The sequence below is a fragment of the Neolamprologus multifasciatus genome, chromosome 4 (assembly GCF_963576455.1).
Source record: "Neolamprologus multifasciatus chromosome 4, fNeoMul1.2, whole genome shotgun sequence".
In the NCBI taxonomy this organism is placed as follows: Eukaryota; Metazoa; Chordata; class Actinopteri; order Cichliformes; family Cichlidae; genus Neolamprologus; species Neolamprologus multifasciatus.
This window is the reverse complement of record NC_140442.1, coordinates 11,924,345-11,941,926: the sequence shown is the minus strand read 5'-3', so window position 1 is coordinate 11,941,926 and position 17,582 is coordinate 11,924,345. Positions and strand designations below refer to the sequence as shown.

The window sequence follows — 17,582 nt, the reverse complement described above, 5'->3', positions numbered from 1 at the left end:
GTTTATTGTTAAAAAAAAAAAAAAAAGTTTTTTAATTACGTTTTTTTTTTTATGTTCTCCTAAAAGTTTTAGGGTAAATAAATATTCTGATGTATATCATCTTTAGTGATTTTAAAATGTATCGCATTTGATATAGAGAATAAACTAGCAATGAACACCAGAAAGACAACTTTTTGGCCATTATTTCAGAACACAAAGCTTTAATTCAATGTTAAAGCATTTTCATAACACAGACTGCACCTTTTTTGTGATTTCAATGTCATCTTTTTGAAATCAGGGTATAATTTTCATAAAGTACGTCCTTAGTAGACAATAACTTTACGTTTTATTATATATTATATAATATATTTATTATATTATATATTTTAGAGGAAAAAGACATTTTAAGACATTTTAAGTACTATATAATTTCAGTGTATTTTAGAAAAAAGAGCAAATAATGTTTCCCGATTTTAGGTTGGAATTAGAAAGTGATTCTTGATGTGTATGCCATAGTCGCAGTAAATAGTCAGTTTTACTCTCATGCACAACTGACTGTATCTGATGAAGTGTTGATCTGACTTTCCTGCATTATAATTATACATGCAAAAAAGCACTATCAAATATTACAAGACTTAGGCCGTGTGACTTCCCAGCGATTTAACCAAAACATGTTTATATGTTTTATATATGTATTTTTCTTTGTTTTCTGTCATAAACATTCAGGGTCCAACAAGATTTCTTTCAAAGGAAAAGAAAAATATAAAAACAAAATGGATCTTTTGGTGGAGAAGAAGAAATATTGCCACTTCAATAGTGTTTTAGATACCTTTTTTAAAAACTTCTTATATCTTGAAAGTTTCTGTAGTCAGGTGAACTATGGAGTTTTAGACTCTTTAAGATAATGTTTATGTTTCCATGTTAAATTAGTCCTGTAAATGTAGTTCCATTCATTTACACTGCACACATTAGGGGCTGCTTAGCAGACCAGATGGCTGAGTTTTCTTTAACATCACCAGTTCATACAAGCAGTTCAGTTTCTTAGTAAACACCCAAGAGACAATCTACATCATTTAAAGTGTACACTGCATAGGTCCATCATGCAGAAGTCCCATTTTTGGTAGTCCAGGCAAGTTGATATGCTAAGAAATAATTTTAAAAAGTAAAATGCATATTTACTGGTGTTGGTTAAACAACACATCTCCCCCCCCCCTTTTTTTTTTTTTAATATGACTGGTACAAATTTGTACGCTCAATGTTTAATGCCATCAATTAGAGTGTTTTTGTGTTGTTTTGTACTTTTAGACTCATTTTTTGTCTTGTTTAAGAGTCACCAAGAGTAAATTATGATATAAAAATAATTAGCTTTGAATTATCATATTTGAAAAAATGTATTTTCCCATAACATATTATATAACACATACAGAAGCTGAGATTTATTTTATTTTGTAATTTGACATGAAGATTATATTATATTATATTAGATTAGATTAGATTAGATTAGATTAGATTTTTAATACAAATGTAAATTAGTACCAAATATCATTATTGGTTAGTACAGATGCTGAAAAAACATGTGACTCAACCGATCCATGCATTAGGTTTTCTTAACAGTAAGAGACATTGAGGTCTATCAGCGGGTTATGAACTGTGAAATTGTTAGTGAACATATGTTTCAGTCATATCCAGCAGTCAAAGGGGGACTCAAACGGGGGGCTCTGAAGTAAGGGTTCACAGGTTTATTTACAGCAAGTGAGTACAAAGATTCAGCACAATGACTTTCATGCAGTGAGCTCTGTGGCCAGGTCAAACATGGAAGACCACCGATTCCTTCGCTCCACATGACTATTTCTTCCCAATTTTCCACACCACAGTTTCTGCACAAGAAAAGAGAGATTGATGACTAAAGGGCACAGCAGGTAAGCACAGGAGTAACACTGTAAAAATTGAGGAACCACGCTTTGCAGACACAAACCAACAACTCAAGTGAAGGAATTCCTCCATCTTAAGTAGCAGCTGGTGATGGGTGAGAATAGACAGCTGAGTTAATTACCTTCAGGTGTATGAAGCCAGAGTGCTGGAGCTCAGGAACAGGTCTCACCCCTGAAACACAAGGCAAAGGTCTCTCTCTCACACACACTGTCAACTCGAGGGCCTGCTGGTTTTGCAGTGGGCTCTGTTGTCAGATAAAGGCAGTGTGCCACAGCTGGTCTGTGGACCTCTCATGTTCATGCTGTGGTTGGTTCATGAGCCAGCCGCATAGGAGTGCGAAGTTATAACATATAAAGAGCGGAAGTGAAACCAAGTGTTAAAAATAACAAAAATAAAGTGTCACTGCAGCCCATAGGCAAGTTTAGTTTTGAGCACCTCTAAAAATAATTATATCAATAATAGTAATACTTATCCATTTTAGTAGTATTATCTGACATTGTCTTCAAATGTTATATTTTCGATATGTTATATTATATAAATCAGTCACATAGATCATGTCCTCCAGCAACGTGCAGTCAACAACTTGGAGAATTGCACAGCACCGTCTACTGTGGGTGACCCCTTACCCCTCTGCCCGACGGAAAAATGTACACAGACAAACACATCTGTAGCAGCATAAAACCCACTTTAGAGTCACTTGGTGGAGTGCTGGAGAGTGCTCCCTCCAGGGACTCCATTGTTCTGCTGGAGGACTTCAATGCCCATGTGGGAAACAACAATGAGACCTAAAAGGGCATGACTGGGAGGAATGGCATGTCTGATCTTAACCCAACTGGTGTTCTGTTATTGGACTTCCGTGCTAATCACAGCTTTTTCATGACGGACACCACGTTCCAGCATATGGACACCCAAAGTTGCAGATCAGTGATCATCTTTGTTATTATATCTTCAGCTGCCATACTGGACATTTGGGTGAAGAGAGGTGGACAAATATAATGTACCCAAACATATAGTGAGTGTGCACTGCTGGCACAGATCACCTCTGGCAGAGATTCAGGAGCATTCAGAAAAAGGGTGAGGAAATAGCCCCTCCATTGCTGAATCTGCTGCAAAGAGCTGCAGCTGCAAGGTTCAATTCAATTCCGTTTTATTACAGCGGCAAATGAAAACAACAGTTGCCTCAAGGCGGTTTATACCTTAATGTAAAGACCGTAATACAGTAATACAAAGAAAACAGACAAAATTCCAACAGTCATATGACCCATTACGAGCAAGAGCTCTGGTGACGAGTACATGTGCCTTAGTCTCAGTGTTCCTGTCACTTGTTTTACTTTGACAGGCACCTGTCATGTGTGCATTATGTTCAGTTTTGCTTCCCCTGTCTCTGCCCTGATTCCCTCTTGTGTATATATCGTCTGTGTCTCCCTCCATCCAGTGTCGAGATCTCCCTCATTTCTCTGGCTGTGTCTACTGTCTGTTTGTATTTCCCAGTTTAGGTTCCCTGTTGTTTCCTAGTTTAATGTCTTCTGAAAATCCAGGAATAAGGCTTCATTTAGAGTTCAGTTCTGTCTCTGAGAGCTGCATTTTGGGTGCAATCCTGCCTGCCAAACACAGTTTCATGACAGGGGTGTATTCTGAAGTGCTAGAAAATGAAGTGCTGCTATACTGTTCATGTAAAAAAAAAGATACATAGTCTTGAAAAAATAGTAACGGAAGCAGGAAGCGATAAGCACATGGTCTTGTCACCACAGTGACACTTTATGATGATAACCATTGAACACCCCTGGTGACATGATGATATCGGCGGATAAGAATTTGACGTGACGAGAAAAGACAGAGAGAGAAAAAGACCTGGTCATTCTATGTAATGTTAAGATCTTGGCATTTTTAAATATATATATATATATATATATATATATATATATGTTTTACAATACTAGCCTAACTTGTAGCTATTTTTACATTTTCACTGATTTCATCCATAGACATCTGCACACTGCTTCCAACATAACAGGCACGCGGATCCTGCTGATACTGGGTGAGTCACATCTATCATACATTTGCACAGGAGTAACAGGGGGAAAATATTTTATAAGAAGTTACATACAAACCTTTCATGGCTTTTTTCATGCTTTCCATATTAAATCTAATGTTGGATCACAATTTTCAAAATGTAATATTTTATATTTTTTTTGCAATTACTGAACTACAAGTGGACTGATGCCTTGTAATACAGTAATATACAGAAACTATATGCACAGATCTGCATGTTTGCATGTGCAGGAATTTGTTTTATATTTTGAGGCGACTTTTGTTGTGATTTGGCGCTATATAAATAAAATTGAATTGAATTGAATTGAATATACTATAAATGAAAATAAAGATCACCTTCCACCATAACACCTTCTAAACCCTCTTTTTCCGCTTCCTTTCTCAACTGCTTCTCTCCATGTTCATATATGGCAGTGGCTGAACTATGATGAGTCTCAATAAAGTATGCTTCATTTGTCTCCCTAAAGAAAAATAAACTGCTAAAACAGAGGGAAAAAAGATGCTAATGGGTATGTTTTAATCCTGTGTCTTTCTGTTCTCCCACATCTTGGTGAATATAATAACAAAATAATCATGTTCATTATGTATGTTAGTCAATGATTTTCTGTTTTATTTTGATAGTTTGTTGTCTTCTGTGTCTTATAGCTAGTTCCACTTCACCTGTCTTGTGGTCTTGAGTGTTTTGTGTCTTGCTACCTGTGTTTCCCATTTCCCTCATTATCCCTTAGTGTGTCTGTGTGTTCATAAATAGTGTTTTTTCCCCTCTTTTGTCCTTAGTCACAGTTACTATCATGCTCACATTGTATTTCCGTGTGGCATTTCTTTTTCTGGGTTTGTGTTTATGGAGTTCTGGATTTTTATCCATAAACCTGTGTTTTATGTTTAGTGAGTCTTTCTTCATGTGTCTGCGTTTGGGTCCTCATTTTCCAAATCCTGACATTGGTTTCCACAACAGTTCGTTTTGCTTCTGTCCAGAACGTAGGGTTAGTGGCTTGAAGCTAGGCTTAAGGACATGATGGATGATGACTTACCTCACAAAGTTAACATGCAAAGAAAAAATAAAGTGAAAACATGAATTAATTAATTTAAGATGACATATTTCATTAACTGACTAACATAAAATATGTTTTTACTTTCTTTCTTTTTAAATGATTTGTGTTTTACACATGGGAAGCTTTAGTTTATAAAAATCTAATTATCAAATCTGATACATGTATTCATTTCTGATACAGGGGGAAATGGTGCTACAGGTGGTTAATGTGAGCACTTTTATTTTTGCTTCATAAAACATACTATTTACAGATACTCTTAGAAAAACCTTCTGATGAGCGGTGCTTTTTGTGTTTGCGTAACAAACTATTTATAAAATCATCTTTCCGTTATAAAAGATAAGCATCAGTTCAAACCTATAGCTCGACTCAGATTGTTATCAGGGCTGTTTCTACAGCCTGTTGCATGTTGTCTCCACGTTGTCCTTCAGGTCTCCCTTTTGTGAGTGCTACATTGTTTAATAGACTTTTTTTGTAATGCTGACTGTTTTCCTGTGTATGGCTATTGCTTTTTTTTTTTTAACTGATTTGAACTGAGGGTTTTACCCTGTCTCTATGTGTTCTGTGTTTTTGACCTTCTCCTGCAGTGATGGTGAATTACAACTTCACCATAACAAAATTTACATAAATGTAAATAGTGTTTTGCCAACCAAACTTTGATTTTTAAATAATATCCAGGCATAGTGGATTATTACTGCTATCATTTTGGTAACTTGGGAATCATTCAGTCTGATAGATGTAAATATATAAATGCTGTAATAGATTAAGAGCACTTGAACATGTTGTCCTACTCAAGGACCATTTAAACCTGCATACCAAGTTTGCAGCCGGTAAATAAGAAAATGTATGAGCTTTTGGTCATACATTGTCAGTATACTAAATGTAATGTTAGCATATATCAACATGGTTCTACAAAACAAATTACGTTATTTTATAGCAAATACAGTTCAGTTCTTAGAGGAAATACAGTTCACCTCACACCACACTGGTGATTACTGATGGTACTGTTGGCTAAATCTGAACTTTTATTTTTTCTTTCTCTAGTACTAGTATCAAGTTTCTATTTGTTACGTCCCCACAATGAGGTCGAGGGGTATGAGTGTGGGGACCGGTAGCAAATGGGTCCAGAACCGAATGAAAGGAAACCAGACAGAGTGCTCAGTATATATTATAGCTTTATTACAAACAATCTTAACTTAAAGAGCCAGCAACACCATTTTACCAATAATGCCAAAGAAACAAAGGAAGCAGTCGCAGCAACAAAGGAAAAAACTACTAAACAAATGAGGGAAACACTCCTCATCACAGGGAGACACTTCCGGAGCCCACAAGCCCATCTACTCACGACTCGAAGGAGCCTGTCCAAAACCTAGGGGAAAAACGTGCAGAGCCACAGGGGGAAGAAAACCAACTCACTCACAGTTCATCCCCAGCTTATATTGCCTCAGAGAGGTGATTGCTGACTGGGCCCAGGTGGTAAATGAGGCTAATCAAAAGCAGCTGTGTCCTGGGGAGAGAGAAGAGTGAGAGAGAGACAGAGGGGTGGAGCAAGAGAGGAGGAGGCGGAGAGAGAACACCACAGCTACACAAGTGCAATTTCAAGAGGAGGCCCTGCTAGGGCCCTAACCAGCCATTTTGATTTTTAACTGCATATCAAATTCATTCTGAAGCATATATTTGTGCAACTACATTGTTTCACTTTTTTTTATATAGATAAAAATTACAAGCCATGTAGAGAAATATCAAATTCATACTGAAGCACATATTTGTACAAATTCATCCCTCAAATTTCTGTTTCCTTAACAAAGATATAAATGAATGTGAAAATTACAAATGGTGTGAAGAAATTACAGTGTGCAACAACACAAATGCAAGTTTCCACTGCCAATGTTCTCTGCTTGTTTTTCAGCTCTGTCTTTCTTCCTCGTCATGGTGCTGTTGGTATCCGCAGGCTGCAATCCAGGATTCAGCATGAAGAAAAAACAATGCATGGGTATGAAAAACTTTACAAAACAAAACATCTAACACTTATGTGTGCATTTTCATGTAAAAAATAAAAACATATAACCTGTATAATCTGTTAAAATTATTTTTATGAAATATCAATAACAAGTATGTATATCAAACTTTTTATAGCATCAAAATTCATTTTGAATTTAAAATCTATATTAAATTCATATCGAAGCACATACAAATACATCCTTTTGCATTTCTGTGTCCTTAACAGTGAGTCTAACAGTGAGTTACAGTAAGTCAGCAAATAAATGATTAAGTGTTGCTGCATCTAGCAACCAAACGTTTTAAACTGCCAACAGTTTTCTTTCATGGAAAAAAAATAAACTGTAAACACAATGACAGGTGTTTCATTCTCCACCCCCACCCCAAAAAAGAAAAAGATGCAGCATATTTCTGAGCATATTTAGCTGACTGGGTAACAATAAATTTGTTATTGGTTTCAAAGATTACACTAAATTTCTTTGTGTATTTAAATAGCCAACTTTATACTGCATCCATCAGCTGTCAGTTAGGAGTTCAAAGTAAATGGACTGTGCACCCTCCCAGATGTAATAATGGTTTGTTTTTGTGCTCTGGCATGTTATGTTTTCTCACTCATAGGAAGCACAGTTCTCCAGACACCAATGTGCTGTTTATTTAGAATCATATTTAATGTGAGGAAATTAGGATAGAGAATGAGGGCCTTTGCTTCTTCTTCCCAGACCTTTTACTATCACAACTATTTTTGTGCAATTTATATGATAAACAAAATTCATAATCAGAATAAAACATCAGAATAGATTAATGTTCAAAAGGTACTGAACTATAGTCTAATAGGCTGACAGTTCTCTGCTTGTTTTTTAGCTCTGTCTTTCTTCCTCATCATGGTGCTGTTGGTATCAGCAGACTGCCCTCAAGGATTTTTAGCAAAGAAAAAAAACTGCATTGGTATGAAAATCTTTACAAAACAAAACATCGGACACTTAATCAGTAATGGAAAATGTGCAAGTTGGGCAATGTGTGCATTTGTATTTAAAACAAAATTAAACATATAGCATGTATAATCTCTGAAATTTATTTTAAATAAAAAAACAACAAATATGTGTTTTAAACCTTTTCTATCAAAAGATTTTCAAGCTATTTTTATTTTTAAATCTATAACAAATTCATATCGAAGCACATATTGATGCAAATACATCTTTTCACATTTCTGTGTCCTTACAAAGACATAGACGAATGTAGAGATAAAAAGCCATGTGGAGAAAATACAATCTGCACAAACACAAATGGGAGCTACTACTGCCAATGTAAAGATGGTTTCAGAAACCCAACAGGGAAGGTGAATTTTACAGTTGGTGCATGCAGAGGTAAGTCATCTCAAATTTATTGCGACAACAACCTTGTGGTTGGTTTGGAGAAAGTTTATGTCATACAGTCATAATGTATGTAAAGATTAAAGGTCTCTTCTTTTTTTTTTAAAGATATTCGAGAATGTTTGGAAATCAAAGACATCTGTGGATCTAACGCCAAATGTTTGAATACTATCCCCTATTACTCGTGCACCTGTGATGATGGATTCATTTCTACTACTGGGAATAAAGCCTTTCGTCATGATCAAAATGCTATATGTGAAGGTAAAATGTTGTTCTCATTGGTGCAGCCATTTTATAGTGATCTCTTCAGTTTAAGGTGATGGCAGAGGATTTTTTTCAGAGGTATTCTTACATGTCTTCTTCCTGCTGCTCTAGATATTAACGAATGTCAAAAAGGAAATCCCTGTGGTCAGAGTGCATCATGTTACAACACACAAGGCAGTTATTACTGCGTCTGCAATGCTGGCTTTGGATTGAAATCTGGCCGATTCAACTTCTCTGGGAATCTGGAGCAATGTGAAGGTGAGGGCTACAAGTATGCCACTGAAAATTTGTATGGTATGTAGGTATTGTTATATAATAATGCAAATAGATTTGCAATGTTTGTTTTTCTTCATTATCTTGGAAAAACACACCAAGCTCCACTTTGAATGCTACTGTTTGAGTAAAGCAGGATATTGTTCTGTTGGCACTTATAGAAACATACAGGGTAAGCAATTTTCTGTGACTCATTTATTTTTTTAGACATATGTATAACTGATAAGACAATCTGTGGAAGTGGAACTTGCCATCATGGAGCCAGTGGCTATTATTGTGTGTGCCAAACTGGGTTCACTAACTATGGCAACAACGTGTCACGCTGCACTGGTGAGAATACAATAAAAACTGAACTTTGCCAAGATCCATTTTAATCTGATTTTCTTCAAAGTAAATGCATGAACAGAACACTTCAAGAAAACTTTGGTCATCAGTAAAAACATTTAATACTTTATTTCCTCAGAATTAAACTGTGATGTTTTCAAAGATATAAATGATGTGAAAGAGGTAACTCCACACAAGACAAAGTTATATCACGAGTCAAAACATATTTGAAATGCGTATTATCTCATAGATTTATTTTATCATCCTCCAATCCCTCTTCTAGAGATTTCATATTGTAGATGGCTTAGTGAATTACATGGAAAAAACCTGTCAGGAACTCACAAACAACAAAAGACCGGTAGAGCTGAATGGAGAGGAGACTCTAAAGGTACAACTAAAGTAAACTGCACTGTAAAAACTGTGACTAGAGGTTACTTAAAAAACCTATGGCAACAAAGTGACACTTAATTTACTTAAGTAGATTTTAATTTCAAGTGATTTATGTAAAATTTAGATAAAATGTTAATTAAATTTCAACAAAAAACAATAATAGATATTATTAACATTCTCTTGTAAATATGTGTTGAATTTAGGGACAAAATCTCAAAAAGAAGGTTAAAATTGCCTAATCGTAACAAAAAAATAGTTCATTTGAAATGAATCTCTGAGAAAAATTACTTTGAATTTACTAACGATCTGGCAAAGGTTTAGTAAAAAATGACTAAAATATCCATTACAAAGAAATGAAAACTTTTTGTTTTTAATTAAAACTCACATTGGATTCACTAATATTCCAATTAAACGTTATAATTAATGACTGAATAGTAAGAGAAAATCAAATTAATTTAACTTATTTTCTGAGTAAAATTAATCAATTTCACAAAGACAACATTCAAACAGTAATTGTTTTTATTGTGGAATATAAAACATATACAAAATTTATAATATCTTTTTTTCTGATTAATTTAGATTGTATGCACTGAAATTCTTCACTAGTGCTCGCCCCAAAATAATAGGAAGAATAGGCCATAATTTAAAATACAGTTTGAGCCAACTTCTTGAGAATGTCAGTCTTTACTTTGGAGGTGGGCAGGAGATTTCCATTCTTTTTATACTCCTCCGTGGCTCTTTCCAGTTACATTTCAGTTTCATATGCAGACTGTGGGGAACAGCTTTGGCTAGGGCTCACGATGTTCTGTGAACTTCTGCCTTTTGAGAATAATGGTGTCCTGAGAAGATGTGGTTGCAGCAGAGTCTGCATTGGATACAACTGGATTGGACGATGAGTCATAGTCAGTTGACAGTTGATCAGAGGGGCTGCCGAAAACTGGCAGGATGACCAGGGTGATGCCAACAACCTTCACAGCGTCTTTGTCTCTTATCTGGTCACTTCTGCAAATAGTGAAGTAGTCCAGAAATTTTGGTTTAAAATACTGAAGACTGAAGTCATTTGAAATCCCAAAGGTATCCTTCACAACACTTTGCAGCTCCTCTACTGTTGGTGGGATCCCTGATGGAAGAACCAACTTTCCCATTTGGTCATCAGTGATTACATGGAGCTCTATCTCGTTCAACCTAGAATAAAATGTAAATGGGCAGAGTTAAGTTAGATTAAGTAGGGCCAACTTGGTAATTTTCTGCTGCTTCAATTTCAAAACTAGTAGTTTAATTTAATACAATCTTGCATCAAAACCTATTCAAAATGCATAGTCTACATACTGATCAGCTGAATTTAAGTTGAGGGATCTTCCAACAACTGAAAAGAACACAACATTAATAACAATCGCACTCTCCAAAGTAAAAATTTTACACACACAAATTGTTAAAGACAAATTTGAATTAATACTAAAATTTTTAAAGGTGGGGTTCACATATAAAACAATGAAACTCTTTATTAGATTAAAAAGGGAATAGACTCTATTTTCTGTACCGATCTGGTGACAGATCATGACATGAAATAACACTATTTGTGTATTTATATACTGTATATATCTTCCCATATTTGAAAAGATGTCCTTTTAATCTACACAAGGTCATCTCTGTATCCAAACACCATCGGGTCTTAAACATAGAAATTATGAAAGACTTATGTCAGATTAAACACGCATTACTATATTATTTCCTGAATGTACCTTTGTCTTGAAGATCGTTCTACAGAAACATAAACATCGTGACTGAGCATGGGTCTCACTGATACACCGACCAAGTTTAACTGGAAACTTGCATCATCCCTCTATGTGAGCTGTGCCTGCACTAAATTCACAGGGCTCCGACAGCATGAAAATGAAAACCAGTTGTTTTGCTGGACTGAGCCACTTTAGCTTAATTACCACAACTGAAAAACACTGTGTGGAGACAAAAGCTTTGAAAAACTGTGACTGACAAAATCCCGCACAAATGATTTTAACTACATCACTCACCACTGAGTGCAAAACTTTTTCATAAAATTTTAAAAGTAAATGAGGGAGGTTACAGCCCATCGAAATACATCATTGATATATTTTTTAATATGGTAAAACGTGGTTAGTCAAAGCTCTGAAGTAACACAGCCGCGAAGGCTTGGAAAGTGACCTTATGCTAGCAGTCCACTTCGTGCCATTTTGCGTAAAAATACAATACTGTCATTACAGTGGTAATTATCAATCTAATTTTGACGTATCATACTGTTTAGAACTTTTACTCAAAACTGCTATACGTTATTGTTTAAAACGTGTCATATATTCGTACAAATTAAGATAATCTTACCTAGGACAAAATGGAGATCATCCACTGCTGAAGTGTCCTGCACATGGCACAACAGACTACAGGCGGAAGTGTAGAATGATTGAAAAGAAAATGCTTTCATTAGTTAAATCTATTAGATTTCTTAATTTTTCATGGTACTCATACATTTTTGTTAAATCTGCTCAACAAACTATTGCTTAATTTACCCCAAACAAAATTGTGTAAATTTAAATAACTGAACATCTCAAAAATGTTTAATTTTGCTTAGATTTAATTAAAACAACACATACATGTTTTACTGAGTAATAGTTACTATTACTTTCCTATTAGATACTAATTAACCCAAATCACAGTTTTTACAGTGTGTAGTCTTTTTCTTTTTTTGGGGGGGGGGGGGGGGGGGGGGATATGGTGTTCAGATTTCTTGTAGACTGTTTATGTTGACCTCAGTATCAAAGTCTGCCTCAGTCTGACTCTTTCTTGTTTCACCCTGCATACAGTTACGATTATGTCCAGAAACATTTGGACAGTAACAGATTTCTAAGACGTATTGTTCTGTACTGCAATAGATTTTAAATGAAACATTTAAATGCAATTAATGCAATTAAAATGTGTGCTTTCAGCTGTAATTCAAGCTAAAGAAAGTATTACATTAACTCCTAAAGAATGATTGCATCGTTCACACATAATCACAAATATCTCTTTTTTTGTCTTAAATGCTGAGTGAAGAGCATTCACAATCTGGCTTTTTCATGAAGTCTTTGTTTTTTTTTTCATTGTGCTAGGCTTGGATAATTAATTTGTAAATATGATATGCCAACCTACTAGAGAGTTTTCTTCACTTGGATGTTAAGGTGTTCTTTTACTGGGTGAAAAGTTTTCAACAATCATCCAACGCTGTTGTCTTCTGCTGCCTTTTCGTGTTGCTTAGCTCATCATTTCATTCTTTTGTTTTATTTATGTGAGATAGACTAAAGCCCCCTGTAACGCTGAATGTGTCTGCATGTCTGCCCGTGTGTAAATATTGCCTGACTTAAGTGTATTTTACTCCATCTTCCTCTCTTCTCCTGTGCCTGTAGAGATTCCTGAATATGACTGATGAGCTCTTGTCCAGTGCATTTCTTAATTATAAAAGGAAAGTTTCAGACTTTCTTGACTTGGTGGGAAATGCTCTGAGACTCATAGGATCCTTCACTAATTCTTCAAGGATTTATATCTCCTCAACTCAGACAGGTTAAATAGAAATTCAAAGAAAATAAATCAATTCAATTTTAGATGATTTTTTATTGATACAATTTTAGGAAACCAGCAATACATGTTCAGAAAAGTCTGTCTGGTTTCAGAGCTGGACATGTTTGTACACAAGGGGCCTGATATACCTAAAGGAAACATAACATTATCAACTAAGCATGCTAACTTGGACATCCAGATGGAGATAGCTGCTGGAGATCCTGCCTATTACCCTGGTAATCATATGCCAACAAATACTGCATTTCTAACCAATTTCATCAAATTATGAGCCCCTCTAATGATGCTCTCCTTTCATTCTTACAGGCTTTACAACAGTGTCCTTGATGAGCTATTCAAACCTGGAAAACTCTACAGATGGCTTCTTTAATGGAATGAAACCACAAGAGAACCAGAGCTTTAAGATAAACTCCAAAGTGGCGACTGTCACTGTCAGCAACAGAAATACAAGCCACCTTAAAACGCCAGTTAACCTAACTTTAAACCACCTAGAAGAACAGGTAGAGGTTATCTCTTATTTGTTGTTTCAGATTGTGGTGATCACTTTTGCCCAAAAAAACCCACATATATTTGTTTTATAGGCAAATCAAACATTCCACATCTGTGTGTTCTGGGATTCCTCGGTGAATGTGGAGGATCATGGTCTGATCGTGGTTGCGGTGTGGCGGAGTCAAACCTGGAATATACTTCCTGTTCCTGTAACCACCTGGGAACCTTTGCTATACTCACGGCTCACAATGAAATTAAGGTTTAAATGAATTAATCGCAACATTTAAACTTCAGACTATTTAGTAGTTAAACCTTTAATCCACTTTCATGTACTTTCATTTACTTTCCCAACAGGAGAAGTTTGAGTTTCATCTGATCATATGGGTGTTCCTGTCCCTTTCACTGATTTGCTTATTCATTTTCATCTTGACATTCTCAATGATCCGCTCTATTAAAAGTCCAAGAACCACCATCCACCTGCATCTCTGCATCAGCCTCTTCATTGCAAACCTTGCCTTTCTAGCAGGAATCTCTCATTTTGAGAACCAGATAAATACTAACTGTGTTTGCTGCTCAGATGAATGCAGATCCAGAATTTTTTACTTAACTTGAATTGTGATGTAAAGGGACAAAATGAGGAAAAGAACAGAAGTTTAGTAAGTCTAGTTCGGCAATATCTCATCTCTTCCCCATTAGGATAGCTGCACAGTGGTGACAGGGATGCTGCATTTCTCCTATCTGGCAACCTTTTTATGGATATGTCTGGACAGTGTACAGCTGTTCAGGATGATAATGCTTGTTTCGAACACCAACTTTAAAACCCTCCACATGATGGCAGCTGCCTATGGAGTTCCAGCTGTTATTGTTGCCATCTCAACCTTAGCTAATTCCATGGGACATGGCACTGAGAGATAGTAAGTTTCCTCTATTCCTAAAATTGTATGATCAATTTATCCTTGAATCTCTATTTATCTTAACTTTTAACTTTCATTTCAGTTGTTGGGTAACCCAGGGATTTATTTGGAATTACTTTGGCCCTGCATGTGTAATCATCATTGTAAGTAAAGTTGAAATCAATTTAGGGAAATGGTTATAGAGTAAAATGATGTGTAAAAAAAAAAAGATGATTTAAACATAAATGTTGTTTTTGTTGTTCATTTGTTTTTGCTTTTTCAGGTAAACATTTTCTTCTTTTTCATAACTGTATGGAAGTTAGCACAGAAGTTCTCAAGTGTAAACCCTGACCTGGATGACCTGCACAAAATAGAGTAAGTTACCCATAAGCTGCGCATAGAAATCACTATCATGATCCTGTTGAGTTTTGGTTGTGCTGTTTAGATTATTTCTTACGTTGCTTTAGAATTTTTTATCTAGGTTTTGGATTTTTGTTTTGGGATTGGTCCATAGCCAACAAAGGCTGATTTTTCAATCGGTCATTCATTTTCTTGCATGCAACATGTTTTCTGCAGGGCATTCACCATTAGTGCAGTGGCTCAGCTATTTGTATTGGGCAACACCTGGATCTTTGGTTCTTTCCAGTTTCAAGAAAACCATACAGCCATGGCTTACCTCACCATCTTTGGCAGCCTGGAAGGAGTTACGCTCTTTGCCGTGTATTGTCTGTTTTCCAGGCAGGTTAGTAATATTCATGCTTAACTAAATAAGAAGTTCTTGCCTGTCGGTAAAATTTCATTTATATCCTCATTTTAGGTGAGGGAAGAGTACAAACACGCCTTGACCAGAATGTGTGCTCCTCGGAAGAAGAGTGACAGAAAAGCTCGTGTAAGCAGTTATTTACAGAAATTGATGGCACAGATTAACATTTGATCGGCAGCAGTACTGCCACAAACTATTCCTGAAGTTTAATTTTGAACACCTTCGAAATTTGACCATTTTGTTTGTTTGATAAGCTGTTCTGAAGGACACAAGATGTGAAGTGAATAAGATCCTTTGGTTGTAATGAAAGACATTTTTGATCATTTTTTTGAATATGAATATTCTTCATTTTGTCATCATCAGGTTTCGAAGAGTGCCCAGGATACAAGAGAATGTCAACTTTGAGGAGATAGAAAGTAATATATATATATAAATGTGTGTGCATATACATTTATATCACCTGCCAGATAAAAAACTGCTGATATGTATATTTCAATTTTTGTACTTGTCAAAGGAATATTGTTTTTATATAATGTGATCAGCTTCATGAAATGTATTCTTTTATTGATCACTAAGCAAATGTCTACGTGACTTTTGACATGTACTTTTGTGTGATAAACAACTAATAGCTTCCTCTTTCTGTAAGAACATACAGAATTAGAAAAAGGGGAACCTCAGCTCAGAGTTCTTAGAATAAGAAGCTATTTGCACACACACATACACACAGACATACAGACAAGTATAAATAAAGAACGCAGACAGTGATGAGATGCAGGTCGCAGGTCGTGCGTCCATGACTGCCCTCGCGAGTAAAGACAACTGCAGTGTTTGTGTTTTCTAACTCAGGTGTCTTAGCTGAAGAACTACGGGGTGATTTAAAGAAATCCCCTGTCAGTACTGGACAAATATCTCTTAAGCAATCTTATAAAAGTGGAGGGATGATGACTTTGTATACTTGCTGATATCTGTAGAATTCCCCTGGTCATTTCTGAAGCAGAAATTTCCGAAGAAGTCAAAAAGGTTTTGTACCAGGCTGTAAATATGCTTTTTAATGCTATAAAATTTGCCTTTTTAACATGCAGACTGACTCCCCTTTTGGAACCAACTTCTTGTGTCATCTAGAGAAACTGCAATAGTTGCAATTTCTGCTTTGACTTCATTTTCGAGCAGCCGAGGTTTACCCTAACCTCGGTCATATTTACCATCACCCTGTTGTTGGTTAAACTAATCATCTTTTGGGTTTTTTTTGCTGAATTTATATTCAGTTAACTGTTGGTTCTGTAATGTTGTTATGTTACCTACCACTAGTTGGGGCTCCCACTCCCTTCTCTGTACAGGGAAAATATAGGGTGCAGCACTTGAGAAGTTCTATGTATGCTTTCAGAGTAAATTGAAATATAACCACTCAGCAGAAACTACATGTCACATGCGGATGCTAGCCCACCAGAAAGGAAGGCTGATGGTGTTTGCAGATAAGACTACTAACAGTAACTTCACTCAGGAAACACATCTGGTATCCTGTGTTTGAGATATTATGAACAGTGAAGGTTGAACAGGTTGACCAGGTTCATTTTTTTTCGTTTGTGTAATACAGTTGCAAAGAGCATTTATAATGTACAAATTAAGAAATATGAATAATTAGGTATCCTCGTTTTGAATGAGAGCTTTTATGATTTGTTTATATTACATTTTGACACCAATATATAATTTATGTAATATCTATCTATATCTATAGATGCAAATATATAGACATGTATAATCTGTAATATGCTTTTTTGAAATAACACTGAATAAATGAAATCTGTGTTTGCAACAAACTTTTTCTTTTCTGTGTTTAAGGTGATGGCTTAAGATTTTTTTCTCAACTCTTCTTAAATGTCTTCTTTCTGCTCATCTAGACATTAACAAATTTCAAAAAGGAAATCTCTGTGTTCACAACACATCATGTATCCACACACAAGGCAGTTATTACTGTTTTCTGATTTAACTTGTCTGGGAATCTGGAACAATGAGAAGGTGAGCGCTAAGTATGACATAATGCAGCAAAATTTTTATCGTCTCTAGACATTGTTATATAACAATATAATTAGATTTGTAATATTTAGAAAACTACTATAGGGGTTGATTACATTAAATTGTAGAAGCTTAATTTTCAGACAGCTGCATAGGTCAGAAAGAAAAGCACGCAAAAACTTGAAAGAGTTGGCCAGATTTGTAGTGAAAC

General features: G+C 35.6%; 1 pseudogene across 1 annotated transcript; it reads left to right on the top strand.

The window, feature by feature from the left end:
• Positions 1-3,523: 3,523 nt before the first annotated feature.
• On the top strand, positions 3,524-15,990 carry LOC146519913 (adhesion G protein-coupled receptor E3-like; annotated as a pseudogene). The gene is made up of 20 exons (XR_014873845.1): positions 3,524-3,949; positions 6,922-7,005; positions 7,872-7,955; positions 8,234-8,374; positions 8,489-8,641; positions 8,756-8,902; positions 9,125-9,247; positions 9,381-9,424; positions 9,525-9,629; positions 13,045-13,198; positions 13,309-13,431; positions 13,520-13,713; positions 13,795-13,961; positions 14,057-14,266; positions 14,399-14,616; positions 14,699-14,759; positions 14,879-14,970; positions 15,172-15,337; positions 15,413-15,484; positions 15,722-15,990. The product of XR_014873845.1 is annotated as an adhesion G protein-coupled receptor E3-like (transcript).
• The last annotated feature ends 1,592 nt before the right edge of the window (positions 15,991-17,582 follow it).